The following is a 19,194-nucleotide window of genomic DNA, read 5'->3' as shown; positions in this document are numbered from 1 at the left end:
CTGCCATTTCACCACGCCTGGAGGCGGGAGCGGGGTCGTGTGCCGTGACCAGTTCTCCAGGTCAGCTGACCTCCAGTACCCGGACCGGTGCGTGCATTTTGGCGTGGGTGCAAGGGTGGCTTTGCTGGGGCTAAGGGGCCGTGGCGGCCCAATGGTGGCTCCCACTGGCTTTGGGCCAACTGCCGTCGGGCAGGAGGGCCGGCCCGGCCTTAGCCGGGCTGCGCCTAGCACTGCGTGGGTGGACACAGTAGGGAATGCCAAAAGGACAGCAGGCCACTGGCCCTCCAGCCTCAGAGGCCACGTCCTTGTGAGCATCGAGCCGGATCTGGGGCGGAGCCTCAAGCGCCTACGGGTCTGGAGGTTCCCGCAAGAACTGGGCTGCAAGGTTGCCCAAGACTCTGCCACCTCCGTGTCCCCGAGGCCTCCTGTCGCCTGCCTGGGCAGGCAGCAGGGCCGTGCAGGAGAGGGTTGGCCACCGGCCTGGCGATAAGTCACCAGCACCAACGAAGCTGAGCCTCAAGAGGCACCCCGTGGCCCCCACTGCCTTCTATGGCCATACAACCCTGAGCGCATCCCATCTCATCTGATCTCACAAGCTAAGCAAGATCGGGCCTGGTTAGTACTTGGATGGGAGACTACATGGGAATACCTGGTGCTGTAGGCCTTTTTCCCTCCCGCACCACCTTCTCCTTTAGTCGCCCGTGGCCGAGGCCGGCTCCTCCCCTGCCGGGCACCGCCGCAGGCCTCACTTCCTCAGGCCCATCCCAACACAGCGTGCGCCGGAATGGGCGCCCCCAGCCGCACTGGCTGGACATGCGGCCAGAAGTCGGCCCTGTTAGGCAGCCGCAACCCAGCCGCTCTCGGGGTGGCTGGCCCAGACCCAGACTCCACCGCAGGCCCGGGTGACAGCCGTGAGGCACGCGAAGCCCTCGTCCTGCACCTGGCCACCTCCGCCAGCGCCCATCCATGCCGCAGCCACCTGTCTGCCTCTGTGTCTCTCCACAGCTCTCTCTCGAAAAAGCCCACCCTCCGCTGCTTCGCCATGGCCGGATGCGAGAGCGTGGTCGTGGGCCGGGTCCGGTTCTCCGGGCCGGCCGGCCACCATGCGCTGGGAACAGTGCTCAGTGGGTGGCGTGGGGGCAAGGGTGGTCTTGCTGGTTCCAATGGGCCGTGCCGTATCAATGGTGGCTCCCAGTGGCTTTGGGCTACCTGTCGTCAGGCAGGAGGACCGGCCCAACCGCGGCTGGACTGCAGCTACTACTGCGTGGGTGGACAGGGTTGGGAATGCCCAAGGGACCGTGGACCATGGGCCCTTAAGCCTTCGGAGCCATGTCTTTGTGAGCATCGAGCGGGATGTGGGGCGGTTTGCCAAGCGCCTATGTGCCTGGATTTTCCCGCAAGAACTGAGCTGCGAGGTCGTCCAAGACTCTACCACCCCCGGACCCCGAGGGCTGCTGTCGCCTGCCTGGGTGGGCCGGAGGGCCGTGCTGCAGAGGGCTGGTCACCGGATTGGTGGTAATTCTCCAGCAGCAGCTAAGCTGAGCCTCAAGAGGCACCCCGTGGCCCCTGCTGCCTTCTACGGCCATGCCACCCTAAACACAACTCATCTCGTCTGATCTTAGAAGCTAAGCAGGGTCGGGTATGTTTACTATCTGGATGGGAGACCACCTGGGAATACTAGATGCTGTAGTATTTTTTGCCTCCCGATCTGCCTTTTCTTGTAGTCGCCGGTGCTCGAGGCTTCCTCTGCTCCTGCCGGGCACAACTGCAGGCCTCATCTACTCAAGCCTCTCCCAACACATCGTGCGCTGGAGGGGGCCCAGCCCGCCCGTCTGGCTGGACATGCCGCCAGAAGGAGGCCCTGGAAGGCAGCCACATCCCACCCTCTCCTGGGGTGGCCGGCCCAGACCCAGAGTCCGCTGTAGGCCCGGGTGAAGATCGTGAGCGCCGCGAGGCCCTGGTCCTGCCCCTGGCCGACCCCACCAGTGCACATCCGCGCCGCAGCCACCTGTCTGCCCGTGTGTCTCTCCACAGCTCCCTCCTGAAAAAGCCCAGCCTCCACCGTTTCACCATGGCAGGGGGCGGGAGTGGGGTCGTGGGCCGTGACCAGTTCTCCAGGTCAGCTGACCTCCAGTATTCGGAACGGTGCGTGGATTTTGGCGTGGGTGCAAGGGTGGCTTTCCTGGGGCTAAGGGGCCGTGGCGGCCCAATGGTGGCTCCCACTGGCTTTGGGCCAACTGCCGTCGGGCAGGAGGGCCGGCCCGGCCTTAGCCGGGCTGCGCCTAGCACTGCGTGGGTGGACACAGTGGGGAATGCCAAAAGGACAGCAGGCCACTGGCCCTCCAGCCTCAGAGGCCACGTCCTTGTGAGCATCGAGTGGGATCTGGGGCGGAGCCTCAAGCGCCTACGGGTCTGGAGGTTCCCGCAAGAACTGGGTTGCAAGGTCGCCCAAGACTCTGCCACCTCCGTGTCCCCGAGGCCTCCTGTCGCCTGCCTGGGCAGGCAGCAGGGCCGTGCAGGAGAGGGCTGGCCACCGGCCTGGCGATAAGTCACCAGCACCAACGAAGCTGAGCCTCAAGAGGCACCCCGTGGCCCCCGCTGCCTTCTATGGCCATACAACCCTGAGCGCATCCCATCTCATGTGATCTCACAAGCTAAGCAGAATCGGGACTGGTTAGTACTTGGATGGGAGACTACATGGGAATACCGGGTGCTGTAGGCTTTTTTCCCTCCCACACCACCTTCTCCTTTAGTCGCCCGTGGCCGAGGCCGGCTCCTCCCCTGCCGGGCACCACCGCAGGCGTCACCTCCTCAGGCCCCTCCCAACACAGCGTGCGCCGGAATGGGCGCCCCCAGCCGCACTGGCTGGACATGCGGCCAGAAGTCGGCCCTGTTAGGCAGCCACACCCCAGCCGCTCTCGGGGTGGCTGGCCCAGACCCAGGCTCCACCGCAGGCCCGGGTGACAGCCGTGAGGCACGCGAAGCCCTCGTCCTGCACCTGACCACCTCCGCCAGCGCCCATCCGCGCCACAGCCACCTGTCTGCCTGTGTGTCTCTCCACAGCTCCCTCCGGAAAAAGCCCACCCTCCGCTGTTTCGCCATGGCTGGGTGCGGGAGCGAGGTCGTGGGCCGGGTCCGGTTTTCCGGGCCGGCCGGCCACCATGCGCTGGGAACAGTGCTCAGTGGGTGGCGTGGGGGCAAGGGTGGCCTTGCTGGGTCCAATGGGCCGTGCCACATCAATGGTGGCTCCCAGTGGCTTTGGGCTACCTGCCCTCAGGCAGGAGGGCCGGCCCAGCCGCGGCTGGACTGCACCTACTACTGCGTGGGTGGACAGGGTTGGGAATCCCCAAGGGACCGTGGACCACGGGCCCTTAAGCCTTCGGAGCCACGTCTTTGTGAGCGTCGAGCGGGATCTGGGGCGGATCGCCAAGCGCCTATGTGCCTGGATGTTCCCGCCAGAACTGAGCTGCGAGGTCGTCCAAGACTCCACCAACCCCGGTCCCCGAGGCCTGCTGTTGCCTGCCTGGTTGGGCCGCATGGCCGTGCTGCAGAGGGCTGGTCGCCGGACTGGCGGTAATTCGCCAGCACCAGCTAAGCTGAGCCTCAAGATGCACCCCTTCGCACCTGCTGCCTTCTACGGCCATACCACCCTAAACGCACCTCATCTCGTCTGATCTCGGAAGCTAAGCAGGGTCGGCTCTGTTTACTACCTGGATGGGAGACCACCAGGGAATACTAGAGGCTGGAGTATTTTTTGCCTCCCGATCTGCCTTTTCTTGTAGTCGCCGGTGCTCGAGGCTTCCTCTGCTCCCGCCGGGCATGCCTGCAGGCTTCATCTACTCAAGCCTATCCCAACACAGCGTGCGCTGGAGGGGGCCCAGCCCGCCCGTCTGGCTGGACATGCCGCCAGAAGGAGGCGCTGGAAGGCCGCCACACCCCACCCTCTCCCGGGGTGGCCGGAACGCACCCAGACTCCGCCGCAGGCCCGGGTGAAGATTGTGAGGCCCACGAGCCCCTTGACCTGCCCCTGGCCGAACCCACCAGCGCCCATGCGCGCCGCAGCCACCTGTCTGCCCGTGTGTCTCTCCACATCTCCCTCCAGAAAAAGCCCAGCCTCCACCGTTTCACCATGGCAGGGGGCGGGAGTGGGGTCGTGGGCCGGACCGGTTCTCCAGGCGGGTCGGTCACCAGGCGCAGGGAACTTTGCTCGGCAGTTGGTGGGGGGGAAAGGGTGGCCTTGTTGGGTCTAAGGGGTCGTGCCGACTCAAAGGTGGCTCCCAGTGGCTTCAGACCAACGGCCGTCGGGCAGGAGGGCCGGCCCGGCCGCGGCCGGGCTTCGCCTAGAACTGTGTGGGCAGACAGGGTGGCCAATGTCCAAGGGACCGCGGGCCACGGGCCCTTAAGCCCCTGGGGCCACGTCGTTGTCAGCGTCAAACGGGATCTGGGGCGGAGGGCCAAGCGCCTATGGGCCTGGAGGGTCCCGCCTGACCTGAGCTGCGAGGTCACCCACGAGTCTGCCAACCCCGGGTCCCCGAGGACTCCTGTCACCTGCCTTGGTGGCGGCTGTGCCGTACTGGAGAGGGTTGGCTACCGGGCTGTCGGCAAGCCCCAGCACCAGCGAAGCTGAGCCTCAAGAGTCACCCCGTGGACCACACTGTCTTCTACGGCCATACAAACCTGAACGCGCCCCATCTCGTCTGATCCTGGAAGCTAAGCAGGGTCGGGCCTGTTTAGTACTTGGATGGGAGACCACATGGGAATACCAGGTGCTGTAGGCTTTTTTGCCTCCCACTATAAATTCTCCTTTAGTCGCCCACGGCTAAGGTCACCTCCACCTCCGCCGGACACCGCTGCAGGCCTCACCTCCTCAGGCCCCTCCCAACACAGTGTGCTCTGGAGGGTGCGCTCCCCGCCGGTCTGGCTGGACATGCGGCCAGAAGGCGGCCCTGGAAGATAGCCATAAACCAGCCGCTCCCGGGGTGGCTGGCCCTCACCCAGACTACGCCGCAGGCCCGGGTGAAGGCCGTAAGGCCCATGAGGCCGTCGACCTACACCTGGCCACCCCCACCAGCGCCCATCCACGCCACAGCCACCTATCTGCCCGTGTGTCTCTATACAGCTCCCTCCAGAAAAAGCCCACCCTCTGCCATTTCACCACGCCTGGAGGCGGGAGTGGGGTCGTGGGCCTTGACCAGTTCTCCAGGTCAGCTGACCTCCAGTACCCCGAACGGTGTGTGGGTTTTGGCGTGGGTGCAAGGGTGGCTTTGCTGGGGCTAAGGGGCCGTGGCGGCCCAATGGTGGCTCCCACTGGCTTTGGGCCCACTGCCGTCGGGCAGGAGGGCCGGCCCGGCCTTAGCCGGGCTGCGCCTAGCACTGCGTGGGTGGACACAGTGGGGAATGCCAAAAGGACAGCAGGCCACTGGCCCTCCAGCCTCAGAGGCCACGTCCTTGTGAGCATCGAGCGGGATCTGGGGCGGAGCCTCAAGCGCCTACGGGTCTGGAGGTTCCCGCAAGAACTGGGCTGCAAGGTCACCCAAGACTCTCCCCGAGGCCTCCTGTCGCCTGCCTGGGCAGGCAGCAGGGCCGTGGAGGAGAGGGCTGGCCACCGGCCTGGCGATAAGTCACCAGCACCAACGAAGCTGAGCCTCAAGAGGCACCCCGTGGCCCCCGCTGCCTTCTATGGCCATAGAACCCTGAGCGCATCCCATCTCATCTGATCTCACAAGCTAAGCAGGATCGGGCCTGGTTAGTACTTGGATGGGAGACTACATGGGAATACCGGGTGCTGTAGGCTTTTTTCCCTCCCGCACCACCTTCTCCTTTAGTCGCCCGTGGCCGAGGCCGGCTCCTCCCCTGCCGGGCACCGCCGCAGGCCTCACCTCCTCAGGCCCCTCCCGACACAGTGTGCGCCGGAAGGGGCGCCCCCAGCCGCACTGGCTGGACATGCGGCCAGAAGGAGGCCCTGTTAGGCAGCCGCACCCCAGCCGATCCCGGGGTGGCTGGCCCGGAACCATACTCCACCGCAGGCCCGGGTGACAGCCGTGAGGCACGCGAAGCCCTCGTCCTGCACATGGCCACCTTCGCCAGCGCCCATCCATGCCGCAGCCAACTGTCTGCCTGTGTGTCTCTCCACAGCTCTCTCCGAAAAAGCCCACCCTCCGCTGCTTCGCCACGGCCGGGTGCGAGAGCGTGGTCGTGGGCCGGGTCCGGTTCTCCGGGCCGGCCGGCCACCATGCGCTGGGAACAGTGCTCAGTGGGTGGTGTGGGGGCAAGGGTGGCCTTGCTGGGTCCAATGGGCCGTGCCGCATCAATGGTGGCTCCCAGTGGCTTTGGGCTACCTGCCCTCAGGCAGGAGGGCCGGCCCAGTCGCGGCTGGACTGCACCTACTACTGCGTGGGTGGACAGGGTTGGGAATGCCCAAGGGACCGTGGACAACGGGCCCTTAAGCCTTCGGAGCCACTTCTTTGTGAGCGTCGTGCGGGATCTGGGGCGGTTCGCCAAGCGCCTATGTGCCTGGATGTTCCCGCCAGAACTGAGCTGCGAGGTCGTCCAAGACTCCACCAACCCCGGTCACCGAGGCCTGCTGTCGCCTGAGTGGGTGGGCCACAGGGCCGTGCTGCAGAGGGCTGGTCGCCGGACTGGCGGTAATTCGCCAGCACCAGCTAAGCTGAGCCTCAAGAGGCACCTCGTGGCCCCCACTGCCTTCTACGGCCATACCACCCTAAACGCAACTCATCTCATCTGGTCTTGGAAGCTAAGCAGGGTCGGCTCTGTTTACTACCTGGAAGGGAGACCACCTGGGAATACTAGACGCTGTAGTATTTTTTGCCTCCCGATCTGCCTTTTCTTGTAGTCGCCGGTGCTCGAGGCTTCCTCTGCTCCTGCCGGGCACAACTGCAGGCCTCATCTACTCAAGCCTCTCCCAACACATCGTGCGCTGGAGGGGGCCCAGCCCGCCCGTCTGGCTGGACATGCCGCCAGAAGGAGGCCCTGGAAGGCAGCCACACCCCACCCTCTCCCGGGGTGCCCGGCCCAGACCCAGACTCCGCTGTAGGCCCGGGTGAAGATCGTGAGGCCCGCGAGGCCCTGGTCCTGCCCCTGGCCGACCCCACCAGCGCCCATCCGCGCCGCAGCCACCTGTCTGCCCGTGTGTCTCTCCACAGCGCCCTCCAGAAAAAGCCCAGCCTCCACCGTTTCACCATGGCAGGGGGCGGGAGTGGGGTCGTGGGCCGTGACCAGTTGTCCAGGTCAGCTGACCTCCAGTACCCGGAACGGTGCGTGGATTTTGGCGTGGGTGCAAGGGTGGCTTTGCTGGGGCTAAGGGGCCGTGGCGGCCCAATGGTGGCTCCCACTGGCTTTGGGCCAACTGCCGTTGGGCAGGAGGGCCGGCCCGGCCTTAGCCGGGCTGCGCCTAGCACTGCGTGAGTGGACACGGTGGGGAATGCCAAAAGGACAGCAGGCCACTGGCCCTCCAGCCTCAGAGGCCACGTCCTTGTGAGCATCGAGTGGGATCTGGGGCGGAGTCTCAAGCGCCTACGCGTCTGGAGGTTCCCGCAAGAACTGGGTTGCAAGGTCGCCCAAGACTCTGCCACCTCCGTGTCCCCGAGGCCTCCTGTCGCCTGCCTGGGCAGGCAGCAGGGCCGTGCAGGAGAGGGCTGGCCACCGGCCTGGCGATAAGTCACCAGCACCAACGAAGCTGAGCCTCAAGAGGCACCCCGTGGCCCCCGCTGCCTTCTATGGCCATACAACCCTGAGCGCATCCCATCTCATGTGATCTCACAAGCTAAGCAGAATCGGGACTGGTTAGTACTTGGATGGGAGACTACATGGGAATACCGGGTGCTGTAGGCTTTTTTCCCTCCCACACCACCTTCTCCTTTAGTCGCCCGTGGCCGAGGCCGGCTCCTCCCCTGCCGGGCACCACCGCAGGCGTCACCTCCTCAGGCCCCTCCCAACACAGCGTGCGCCGGAATGGGCGCCCCCAGCCGCACTGGCTGGACATGCGGCCAGAAGTCGGCCCTGTTAGGCAGCCACACCCCAGCCGCTCTCGGGGTGGCTGGCCCAGACCCAGGCTCCACCGCAGGCCCGGGTGACAGCCGTGAGGCACGCGAAGCCCTCGTCCTGCACCTGACCACCTCCGCCAGCGCCCATCCGCGCCACAGCCACCTGTCTGCCTGTGTGTCTCTCCACAGCTCCCTCCGGAAAAAGCCCACCCTCCGCTGTTTCGCCATGGCTGGGTGCGGGAGCGAGGTCGTGGGCCGGGTCCGGTTTTCCGGGCCGGCCGGCCACCATGCGCTGGGAACAGTGCTCAGTGGGTGGCGTGGGGGCAAGGGTGGCCTTGCTGGGTCCAATGGGCCGTGCCACATCAATGGTGGCTCCCAGTGGCTTTGGGCTACCTGCCCTCAGGCAGGAGGGCCGGCCCAGCCGCGGCTGGACTGCACCTACTACTGCGTGGGTGGACAGGGTTGGGAATCCCCAAGGGACCGTGGACCACGGGCCCTTAAGCCTTCGGAGCCACGTCTTTGTGAGCGTCGAGCGGGATCTGGGGCGGATCGCCAAGCGCCTATGTGCCTGGATGTTCCCGCCAGAACTGAGCTGCGAGGTCGTCCAAGACTCCACCAACCCCGGTCCCCGAGGCCTGCTGTTGCCTGCCTGGTTGGGCCGCATGGCCGTGCTGCAGAGGGCTGGTCGCCGGACTGGCGGTAATTCGCCAGCACCAGCTAAGCTGAGCCTCAAGATGCACCCCTTCGCACCTGCTGCCTTCTACGGCCATACCACCCTAAACGCACCTCATCTCGTCTGATCTCGGAAGCTAAGCAGGGTCGGCTCTGTTTACTACCTGGATGGGAGACCACCAGGGAATACTAGAGGCTGGAGTATTTTTTGCCTCCCGATCTGCCTTTTCTTGTAGTCGCCGGTGCTCGAGGCTTCCTCTGCTCCCGCCGGGCATGCCTGCAGGCTTCATCTACTCAAGCCTATCCCAACACAGCGTGCGCTGGAGGGGGCCCAGCCCGCCCGTCTGGCTGGACATGCCGCCAGAAGGAGGCGCTGGAAGGCCGCCACACCCCACCCTCTCCCGGGGTGGCCGGAACGCACCCAGACTCCGCCGCAGGCCCGGGTGAAGATTGTGAGGCCCACGAGCCCCTTGACCTGCCCCTGGCCGAACCCACCAGCGCCCATGCGCGCCGCAGCCACCTGTCTGCCCGTGTGTCTCTCCACATCTCCCTCCAGAAAAAGCCCAGCCTCCACCGTTTCACCATGGCAGGGGGCGGGAGTGGGGTCGTGGGCCGGACCGGTTCTCCAGGCGGGTCGGTCACCAGGCGCAGGGAACTTTGCTCGGCAGTTGGTGGGGGGGAAAGGGTGGCCTTGTTGGGTCTAAGGGGTCGTGCCGACTCAAAGGTGGCTCCCAGTGGCTTCAGACCAACGGCCGTCGGGCAGGAGGGCCGGCCCGGCCGCGGCCGGGCTTCGCCTAGAACTGTGTGGGCAGACAGGGTGGCCAATGTCCAAGGGACCGCGGGCCACGGGCCCTTAAGCCCCTGGGGCCACGTCGTTGTCAGCGTCAAACGGGATCTGGGGCGGAGGGCCAAGCGCCTATGGGCCTGGAGGGTCCCGCCTGACCTGAGCTGCGAGGTCACCCACGAGTCTGCCAACCCCGGGTCCCCGAGGACTCCTGTCACCTGCCTTGGTGGCGGCTGTGCCGTACTGGAGAGGGTTGGCTACCGGGCTGTCGGCAAGCCCCAGCACCAGCGAAGCTGAGCCTCAAGAGTCACCCCGTGGACCACACTGTCTTCTACGGCCATACAAACCTGAACGCGCCCCATCTCGTCTGATCCTGGAAGCTAAGCAGGGTCGGGCCTGTTTAGTACTTGGATGGGAGACCACATGGGAATACCAGGTGCTGTAGGCTTTTTTGCCTCCCACTATAAATTCTCCTTTAGTCGCCCACGGCTAAGGTCACCTCCACCTCCGCCGGACACCGCTGCAGGCCTCACCTCCTCAGGCCCCTCCCAACACAGTGTGCTCTGGAGGGTGCGCTCCCCGCCGGTCTGGCTGGACATGCGGCCAGAAGGCGGCCCTGGAAGATAGCCATAAACCAGCCGCTCCCGGGGTGGCTGGCCCTCACCCAGACTGCGCCGCAGGCCCGGGTGAAGGCCGTAAGGCCCATGAGGCCGTCGACCTACACCTGGCCACCCCCACCAGCGCCCATCCACGCCACAGCCACCTATCTGCCCGTGTGTCTCTATACAGCTCCCTCCAGAAAAAGCCCACCCTCTGCCATTTCACCACGCCTGGAGGCGGGAGTGGGGTCGTGGGCCTTGACCAGTTCTCCAGGTCAGCTGACCTCCAGTACCCCGAACGGTGTGTGGGTTTTGGCGTGGGTGCAAGGGTGGCTTTGCTGGGGCTAAGGGGCCGTGGCGGCCCAATGGTGGCTCCCACTGGCTTTGGGCCCACTGCCGTCGGGCAGGAGGGCCGGCCCGGCCTTAGCCGGGCTGCGCCTAGCACTGCGTGGGTGGACACAGTGGGGAATGCCAAAAGGACAGCAGGCCACTGGCCCTCCAGCCTCAGAGGCCACGTCCTTGTGAGCATCGAGCGGGATCTGGGGCGGAGCCTCAAGCGCCTACGGGTCTGGAGGTTCCCGCAAGAACTGGGCTGCAAGGTCACCCAAGACTCTCCCCGAGGCCTCCTGTCGCCTGCCTGGGCAGGCAGCAGGGCCGTGGAGGAGAGGGCTGGCCACCGGCCTGGCGATAAGTCACCAGCACCAACGAAGCTGAGCCTCAAGAGGCACCCCGTGGCCCCCGCTGCCTTCTATGGCCATAGAACCCTGAGCGCATCCCATCTCATCTGATCTCACAAGCTAAGCAGGATCGGGCCTGGTTAGTACTTGGATGGGAGACTACATGGGAATACCGGGTGCTGTAGGCTTTTTTCCCTCCCGCACCACCTTCTCCTTTAGTCGCCCGTGGCCGAGGCCGGCTCCTCCCCTGCCGGGCACCGCCGCAGGCCTCACCTCCTCAGGCCCCTCCCGACACAGTGTGCGCCGGAAGGGGCGCCCCCAGCCGCACTGGCTGGACATGCGGCCAGAAGGAGGCCCTGTTAGGCAGCCGCACCCCAGCCGATCCCGGGGTGGCTGGCCCGGAACCATACTCCACCGCAGGCCCGGGTGACAGCCGTGAGGCACGCGAAGCCCTCGTCCTGCACATGGCCACCTTCGCCAGCGCCCATCCATGCCGCAGCCAACTGTCTGCCTGTGTGTCTCTCCACAGCTCTCTCCGAAAAAGCCCACCCTCCGCTGCTTCGCCACGGCCGGGTGCGAGAGCGTGGTCGTGGGCCGGGTCCGGTTCTCCGGGCCGGCCGGCCACCATGCGCTGGGAACAGTGCTCAGTGGGTGGTGTGGGGGCAAGGGTGGCCTTGCTGGGTCCAATGGGCCGTGCCGCATCAATGGTGGCTCCCAGTGGCTTTGGGCTACCTGCCCTCAGGCAGGAGGGCCGGCCCAGTCGCGGCTGGACTGCACCTACTACTGCGTGGGTGGACAGGGTTGGGAATGCCCAAGGGACCGTGGACAACGGGCCCTTAAGCCTTCGGAGCCACTTCTTTGTGAGCGTCGTGCGGGATCTGGGGCGGTTCGCCAAGCGCCTATGTGCCTGGATGTTCCCGCCAGAACTGAGCTGCGAGGTCGTCCAAGACTCCACCAACCCCGGTCACCGAGGCCTGCTGTCGCCTGAGTGGGTGGGCCACAGGGCCGTGCTGCAGAGGGCTGGTCGCCGGACTGGCGGTAATTCGCCAGCACCAGCTAAGCTGAGCCTCAAGAGGCACCTCGTGGCCCCCACTGCCTTCTACGGCCATACCACCCTAAACGCAACTCATCTCATCTGGTCTTGGAAGCTAAGCAGGGTCGGCTCTGTTTACTACCTGGAAGGGAGACCACCTGGGAATACTAGACGCTGTAGTATTTTTTGCCTCCCGATCTGCCTTTTCTTGTAGTCGCCGGTGCTCGAGGCTTCCTCTGCTCCTGCCGGGCACAACTGCAGGCCTCATCTACTCAAGCCTCTCCCAACACATCGTGCGCTGGAGGGGGCCCAGCCCGCCCGTCTGGCTGGACATGCCGCCAGAAGGAGGCCCTGGAAGGCAGCCACACCCCACCCTCTCCCGGGGTGCCCGGCCCAGACCCAGACTCCGCTGTAGGCCCGGGTGAAGATCGTGAGGCCCGCGAGGCCCTGGTCCTGCCCCTGGCCGACCCCACCAGCGCCCATCCGCGCCGCAGCCACCTGTCTGCCCGTGTGTCTCTCCACAGCGCCCTCCAGAAAAAGCCCAGCCTCCACCGTTTCACCATGGCAGGGGGCGGGAGTGGGGTCGTGGGCCGTGACCAGTTGTCCAGGTCAGCTGACCTCCAGTACCCGGAACGGTGCGTGGATTTTGGCGTGGGTGCAAGGGTGGCTTTGCTGGGGCTAAGGGGCCGTGGCGGCCCAATGGTGGCTCCCACTGGCTTTGGGCCAACTGCCGTTGGGCAGGAGGGCCGGCCCGGCCTTAGCCGGGCTGCGCCTAGCACTGCGTGAGTGGACACGGTGGGGAATGCCAAAAGGACAGCAGGCCACTGGCCCTCCAGCCTCAGAGGCCACGTCCTTGTGAGCATCGAGTGGGATCTGGGGCGGAGTCTCAAGCGCCTACGGGTCTGGAGGTTCCCGCAAGAACTGGGCTGCAAGGTCGCCTAAGACTCTGCCACCTCCGTGTCCCCGAGGCCTCCTGTCGCCTGCCTGGGCAGGCAGCAGGGCCGTGCAGGAGAGGGCTGGCCACCGGCCTGGCGATAAGTCACCAGCACCAACGAAGCTGAGCCTCAAGAGGCACCCCGTGGCCCCCGCTGCCTTCTATGGCCATACAAACCTGAGCACATCCCATCTCATCTGATCTCACAAGCTAAGCAGGATCAGGCCTGGTTAGTACTTGGATGGGAGACTACATGGGAATACCGGGTGCTGTAGGCTTTTTTCCCTCCCACACCACCTTCTCCTTTAGTCGCCCGTGGCCGAGGCCGGCTCCTCCCCTGCCGGGCACCGCCGCAGGCCTCACCTCCTCAGGCCCCTCCCAACACAGCGTGCGCCGGAATGGGCGCCCCCAGCCGCACTGGCTGGATATGCGGCCAGAAGTCGGCCCTGTTAGGCAGCCACACCCCAGCCGCTCTCGGGGTGGCTGGCCCAGACCCAGACTCCACCGCAGGCCCGGGTGACAGCCGTGAGGCACGCGAAGCCCTCGTCCTGCACCTGACCACCTCCGCCAGCGCCCATCCGCGCCGCAGCCACCTGTCTGCCTGTGTGTCTCTCCACAGCTCCCTCCGGAAAAAGCCCACCCTCCGCTGTTTCGCCATGGCTGGGTGCGGGAGCGAGGTCGTGGGCCGGGTCCGGTTTTCCGGGCCGGCCGGCCACCATGCGCTGGGAACAGTGCTCAGTGGGTGGCGTGGGGGCAAGGGTGGCCTTGCTCTGTCCAATGGGCCGTGCCGCATCAATGGTGGCTCCCAGTGGCTTTGGGCTACCTGCCCTCAGGCAGGAGGGCCGGCCCAGCCGCGGCTGGACTGCACCTACTCCTGCGTGGGTGGACAGGGTTGGAAATGCCCAAGGGACCGTGGACCACGGGCCCTTAAGCCTTCGGAGCCACGTCTTTGTGAGCGTCGAGCGGGATCTGGTGCGGTTCGCCAAGCGCCTATGTGCCTGGATGTTCCCGCCAGAACTGAGCTGCGAGGTCGTCTAAGACTCCACCAACGCCGGTCCCCGAGGCCTGTTGTCGCCTGCCTGGGTGGGCCGCAGGGTCGTGCTGCAGAGGGCTGGTCGCCGGACTGGTGGTAATTCGCCAGCACAAGCTAAGCTGAGACTCAAGAGGCACCCCGTGGCCCCTGCTGCCTTCTACGGCCATACCACCCTAAACGCACCTCATCTCGTCTGATCTCGGAAGCTAAGCAGGGTCGGGTATGTTTACTACCTGGATGGGAGACCACCTGGGAATACTAGATGCTGTAGTATTTTTTGCCTCCCGATCTGCCTTTTCTTGTAGTCGCCGGTGCTCGAGGCTTCCTCTGCTCCCGCCGGGCATGCCTGCAGGCCTCATCTACTCAAGCCTATCCCAACACAGCGTGCGCTGGAGGGGGCCCAGCCCGCCCGTCTGGCTGGACATGCCGCCAGAAGGAGGCGCTGGAAGGCAGCCACACCCCACCCTCTCCTGGGGTGGCCGGCCTGGACTCAGACTCCGCCGCAGGCCCGGGTGAAAATTGTGAGGCCCGCCAGGCCCTGGACCTGCCCCTGGCCGACCCCACCAGCGCCCATCCGCGCCGCAGCCACCTGTCTGCCCGTGTGTCTCTCCACAGCTCCCTCCAGAAAAAGCCCAGCCTCCACCGTTTCACCATGGCAGGGGGCGGGAGTGGGGTCGTGGGCCAGACCGGTTCTCCGGGCCGGCCGGTCATAGGCGCAGGGAACTTTGCTCGGCAGTTGTTGTGGGGGAAAGGGTGGCCTTGTTGGGTCTAAGGGGTCGTGCTGACTCAAGGGTGGCTCCCAGTGGCTTCAGACCAACTGCCGTCGGGCAGGAGGGCCGGCCCGTCCGCGGCCGTGCTTCGCGTAGAACTGTGTGGGCAGACAGGGTGGCCAATGCCCAAGGGACCGCGGGCCACGGGCCCTTAAGTCCCTGGGGCCACGTCGTTGTGAGCGTCAAGCGGGATCTGGGGCGGAGGGCCAAGCGCCTATGGGCCTGGATGGTCCCGCCTGACCTGAGCTGCGAGGTTACCCACGAGTCTGCCAACCCCGGGTCCCCGAGGCCTCCTGTCTCCTGCCTTGGTGGGCGGCTGGGCAGTGCTGGAGAGGGTTGGCTACCGGGCTGTCGGCAAGCCCCAGCACCAGCGAAGCTGAGCCTCAAGAGTCACCCCGTGGCCCCTGCTGCCTTCTACGGCCATACCACCCTGAACGCGCCCCATCTCGTCTGATCCTGGAAGCTAAGCAGGGTCGGGCCTGGTTAGTACTTGGATGGGAGACCACATGGGAATACCGGGTGCTGTAAGCTTTTTTGCCTCCCACTATAAATTCTCCTTTAGTCGCCCACGGCTGAGGTCGCCTCCGCCTCCGCCGGACACCGCTGCAGGCCTCACCTCCTCAGGCCCCTCCCAACACAGTGTGCTCTGGAGGGTGCGCTCCCCGCCGGTCTGGCTGGACATGCGGCCAGAAGGCGGCCCTGGAAGATAGCCATAAACCAGCTGCTCCCGGGGTGGCTGTCCCTCACCCAGACTGCGCCGCAGGCCCGGGTGAAGGCCGTAAGGCCCATGAGGCCGTCGACCTACACCTGGCCACCCCCACCAGCGCCCATCCACGCCACAGCCACCTATCTGCCCGTGTGTCTCTATACAGCTCCCTCCAGAAAAAGCCCACCCTCTGCCATTTCACCACGCCTGGAGGCGGGAGCGGGGTCGTGGGCCGTGACCAGTTCTCCAGGTCAGCTGACCTCCAGTACCCGGAACGGTGCGTGGATTTTGGCGTGGGTGCAAGGGTGGCTTTGCTGGGGCTAAGGGGCCGTGGCGGCCCAATGGTGGCTCCCACTGGCTTTGGGCCCACTGCCGTCGGGCAGGAGGGCCGGCCCGGCCTTAGCCGGGCTGCGCCTAGCACTGCGTGGCTGGACACAGTGGGGAATGCCAAAAGGACAGCAGGCCACCGGCCGTCCAGCCTCAGAGGCCACGTCCTTGTGAGCATCGAGCGGGATCTGGGGCGGAGCCTCAAGCGCCTACGGGTCTGGAGGTTCCCGCAAGAACTGGGCTGCAAGGTTGCCCAAGACTCTGCCACCTCCGTGTCCCCGAGGCCTCCTGTCGCCTGCCTGGGCAGGCAGCAGGGCCGTGCAGGAGAGGGTTGGCCACCGGCCTGGCGATAAGTCACCAGCACCAACGAAGCTGAGCCTCAAGAGGCACCCCGTGGCCCCCGCTGCCTTCTATGGCCATACAAAACTGAGCGCATCCCATCTCATCTGATCTCACAAGCTAAGCAGGATCAGGCCTGGTTAGTACTTGGATGGGAGACTACATGGGAATACCGGGTGCTGTAGGCTTTTTTCCCTCCCGCACCACCTTCTCCTTTAGTCGCTCGTGGCCGAGGCCGGCTCCTCCCCTGCCGGGCACCGCCGCAGGCCTCACCTCCTCAGGCCCCTCCCAACACAGCGTGCGCCGGAATGGGCGCCCCCAGCCGCACTGGCTGGACATGCGGCCAGAAGTCGGCCCTGTTAGGCAGTCACACCCCAGCCGCTCTCGAGGTGGCTGGCCCAGACCCAGACTCCACCGCAGGCCCGGGTGACAGCCGTGAGGCACGCGAAGCCCTCGTCCTGCACCTGACCACCTCCGCCAGCGCCCATCCGCGCCGCAGCCACCTGTCTGCCTGTGTGTCTCTCCACAGCTCCCTCCGGAAAAAGCCAACCCTCCGCTGTTTCGCCATGGCTGGGTGCGGGAGCGAGGTCGTGGGCCGGGTCCGGTTTTCCGAGCCGGCCGGCCACCATGCGCTGGGAACAGTGCTCAGTGGGTGGCGTGGGGGCAAGGGTAGCCTTGCTGGGTCCAATGGGCCGTGCCGCATCAATGGTGGCTCCCAGTGGCTTTGGGCTACCTGCCCTCAGGCAGGAGGGCCGGCCCAGCCGCGGCTGGACTGCACCTACTACTGTGTGGGTGGACAGGGTTGGGAATGCCCAAGGGACCGTGGACCACGGGCCCTTAAGCCTTCGGAGCCACGTCTTTGTGAGCGTCGAGCGGGATCTGGGGCGGTTCGTCAAGCGCCTATGTGCCTGGATGTTCCCGCCAGAACTGAGCTGCGAGGTCGTCCAAGACTCCACCAACCCCGGTCCCCGAGGCGTGCTGTCGCCAGCCTGGGTGGGCCACAGGGCCTTGCTGCAGAGGGCTGGTCGCCGGACTGGCAGTAATTCGCCAGCACCAGCTAAGCTGAGCCTCAAGAGGCACCCCGTGGCCCCCGCTGCCTTCTACAGCCATACCTCCCTAAGCGCACCTCAACTCGTCTGATCTCGGAAGCTAAGCAGGGTCGGCTCTGTTTACTACCTGGATGGGAGACCACCTGGGAATACTAGATGCTGTAGTATTTTTTGCCTCCCGATCTGCCTTTTCTTGTAGTCGCCGGTGCTCGAGGCTTCCTCTGCTCCCACCGGGCATGCCTGCAGGCCTCATCTACTCAAGCCTATCCCAACACAGCGTGCGCTGGAGGGGGCACAGCCCGCTCGTCTGGCTGGACATGCCGCCAGAAGGAGGCGCTGGAAGGCAGCCACATCCCACCCTCTCCTGGGGTGGCCCGCCCGCACCCAGACTCCGCCGCAGGCCCGGGTGAAGATTGTGAGGCCCGCGAGCCCCACGACCTGCCCCTGGCCGACCCCACCAGCGCCCATCCGCGCCGCAGCCACCTGTCTGCCCGTGTGTCTCTCCACAGCTCCCTCCAGAAAAAGCCCAGCCTCCACCGTTTCACCATGGCAGGGGGCGGGAGTGGGGTCGTTGGCCGGACCGGTTCTCCAGGCCGGCTGGTCACCAGGCGCAGGGAACTTTGCTCGGCAGTTGTTGTGGGGGAAAGGGTGGCCTTGTTTGGTCTAAGGGGTCGTGCCGACTCAAGGGTGGCTCCCAGTGGCTTCAGACCAACTGCTGTCGGGCAGGAGGGCCGGCCCGGCCGCGGCCGGGCTTCGCCTAGAACTGTGTGGGCAGACAGGGTGGCCAATGCCCAAGGGACCGCGGGCCACGGGCCCTTAAGTCCCCGGGGCCACGTCGCTGTGAGCGTCAAGCGGGATCTGGGGCGGAGGGCCAAGCGCCTATAGGCCTGGAGGGTCCCGCCTGACCTGAGCTGGAGGTCACCCACGAGTCTGCCAACCCCGGGTCCCCGAGGACTCCTGTCACCTGCCTTGGCGGCGGCCGTGCCGTGCTGGAGAGGGTTGGCTGCCGGGCTGTCGGCAAGCCCCAGCACCAGCGAAGCTGAGCCTCAAGAGTCACCCCGTGGCCCCCGCTGCCTTCTACGGCCATACCACCCTGAACGCGCCCCATCTCCTCTGATCCTGGAAGCTAAGCAGGGTCGGGCCTGGTTAGTACGTGGATGGGAGACCACATGGGAATACCGGGTGCTGTAGGCTTTTTTGCCTCCCACTATAAATTCTCCTTTAGTCGCCCACGGCTGAGGTCGCCTCCGCCTCCGCCGGACACCGCTGCAGGCCTCACCTCCTCAGGCCCCTCCCAACACAGTGTGCTCTGGAGGGTGCGCTCCCCGCCGGTCTGGCTGGACATGCGGCCAGAAGGCGGCCCTGGAAGATAGCTATAAACCAGCTGCTCCCGGGGTGGCTGGCCCTCACCCAGACTGCGCCGCAGGCCTGGGTGAAGGCCTAAAGGCCCATGAGGCCGTCGACCTACACCTGGCCACCCCCACCAGCGCCCATCCACGCCACAGCCACCTATCTGCCCGTGTGTCTTTATACAGCTCCCTCCAGAAAAAGCCCACCCTCTGCCATTTCACCACGCCTGGAGGCGGGAGCGGGGTCGTGGGCCGTGACCAGTTCTCCAGGTCAGCTGACCTCCAGTACCCGGAACGGTGCGTGGATTTTGGCGTGGGTGCAAGGTTGGCTTTGCTGGGACTAAGGGGCCGTGGAGGCCCAATGGTGGCTCCCACTGGCTTTGGGCCCACTGCCGTCGGGCAGGAGGGCCGGCCCGGCCTTAGCCGGGCTGCGCCTAGCACTGCGTGGGTGGACACAGTGGGGAATGCCAAAAGGACAGCAGGCCACTGGCCCTCCAGCCTCAGAGGCCACGTCCTTGTGAGCATCGAGCGGGATCTGGGGCGGAGCCTCAAGCGCCTACGGGTCTGGAGGTTCCCACAAGAACTGGGCTGCAAGGTCGCCCAAGACTCTGCCACCTCCGTGTCCCCGAGGCCTCCTGTCGCCTGCCTGGGCAGGCAGCAGGGCTGTGCAGGAGACGGCTGGCCACCGGCCTGGCGATAAGTCACCAGCACCAACGAAGCTGAGCCTCAAGAGTCACCCCGTGGCCCCCACTGCCTTCTACGGCCATACCACCCTGAACGTGCCCCATCTCGTTTGATCCTGGAAGCTAAGCAGGGTCGGGCCTGGTTAGTACTTGGATGGGAGACCACATGGGAATACCGGGTGCTGTAGGCTTCTTTGCCTCCCACTATAAATTCTCCTTTAGTCGCCCACGGCTGA

The 19,194-nt window shown here is 65.8% G+C and overlaps 15 pseudogenes; all 15 read left to right on the top strand.

Moving 5' to 3' along the window:
- Nucleotides 1-545: 545 nt before the first annotated feature.
- Nucleotides 546-664, top strand: LOC130705334 (5S ribosomal RNA; annotated as a pseudogene).
- A 910-nt stretch (nt 665-1,574) lies between these two features.
- LOC130705252 (5S ribosomal RNA) lies at nt 1,575-1,693 on the top strand (annotated as a pseudogene).
- A 1,939-nt stretch (nt 1,694-3,632) lies between these two features.
- Nucleotides 3,633-3,751, top strand: LOC130705135 (5S ribosomal RNA; annotated as a pseudogene).
- A 908-nt stretch (nt 3,752-4,659) lies between these two features.
- Nucleotides 4,660-4,778, top strand: LOC130705480 (5S ribosomal RNA; annotated as a pseudogene).
- A 1,925-nt stretch (nt 4,779-6,703) lies between these two features.
- LOC130705251 (5S ribosomal RNA) lies at nt 6,704-6,822 on the top strand (annotated as a pseudogene).
- A 1,939-nt stretch (nt 6,823-8,761) lies between these two features.
- Nucleotides 8,762-8,880, top strand: LOC130705134 (5S ribosomal RNA; annotated as a pseudogene).
- A 908-nt stretch (nt 8,881-9,788) lies between these two features.
- Nucleotides 9,789-9,907, top strand: LOC130705479 (5S ribosomal RNA; annotated as a pseudogene).
- A 1,925-nt stretch (nt 9,908-11,832) lies between these two features.
- Nucleotides 11,833-11,951, top strand: LOC130705250 (5S ribosomal RNA; annotated as a pseudogene).
- A 910-nt stretch (nt 11,952-12,861) lies between these two features.
- On the top strand, nt 12,862-12,980 carry LOC130705271 (5S ribosomal RNA; annotated as a pseudogene).
- Nucleotides 12,981-13,890: 910 nt separating this feature from the next.
- Nucleotides 13,891-14,009, top strand: LOC130705084 (5S ribosomal RNA; annotated as a pseudogene).
- Nucleotides 14,010-14,917: 908 nt separating this feature from the next.
- On the top strand, nt 14,918-15,036 carry LOC130705276 (5S ribosomal RNA; annotated as a pseudogene).
- Nucleotides 15,037-15,946: 910 nt separating this feature from the next.
- LOC130705467 (5S ribosomal RNA) lies at nt 15,947-16,065 on the top strand (annotated as a pseudogene).
- Nucleotides 16,066-16,975: 910 nt separating this feature from the next.
- LOC130705237 (5S ribosomal RNA) lies at nt 16,976-17,094 on the top strand (annotated as a pseudogene).
- Nucleotides 17,095-18,001: 907 nt separating this feature from the next.
- On the top strand, nt 18,002-18,120 carry LOC130705287 (5S ribosomal RNA; annotated as a pseudogene).
- Nucleotides 18,121-19,030: 910 nt separating this feature from the next.
- LOC130705255 (5S ribosomal RNA) lies at nt 19,031-19,149 on the top strand (annotated as a pseudogene).
- The last annotated feature ends 45 nt before the right edge of the window (nt 19,150-19,194 follow it).

Source organism: Balaenoptera acutorostrata, chromosome 16 (genome assembly GCF_949987535.1).
Source record: "Balaenoptera acutorostrata chromosome 16, mBalAcu1.1, whole genome shotgun sequence".
Taxonomy (NCBI): Eukaryota; Metazoa; Chordata; class Mammalia; order Artiodactyla; family Balaenopteridae; genus Balaenoptera; species Balaenoptera acutorostrata.
This window is presented reverse-complemented; position numbering and strand designations above follow the sequence as displayed.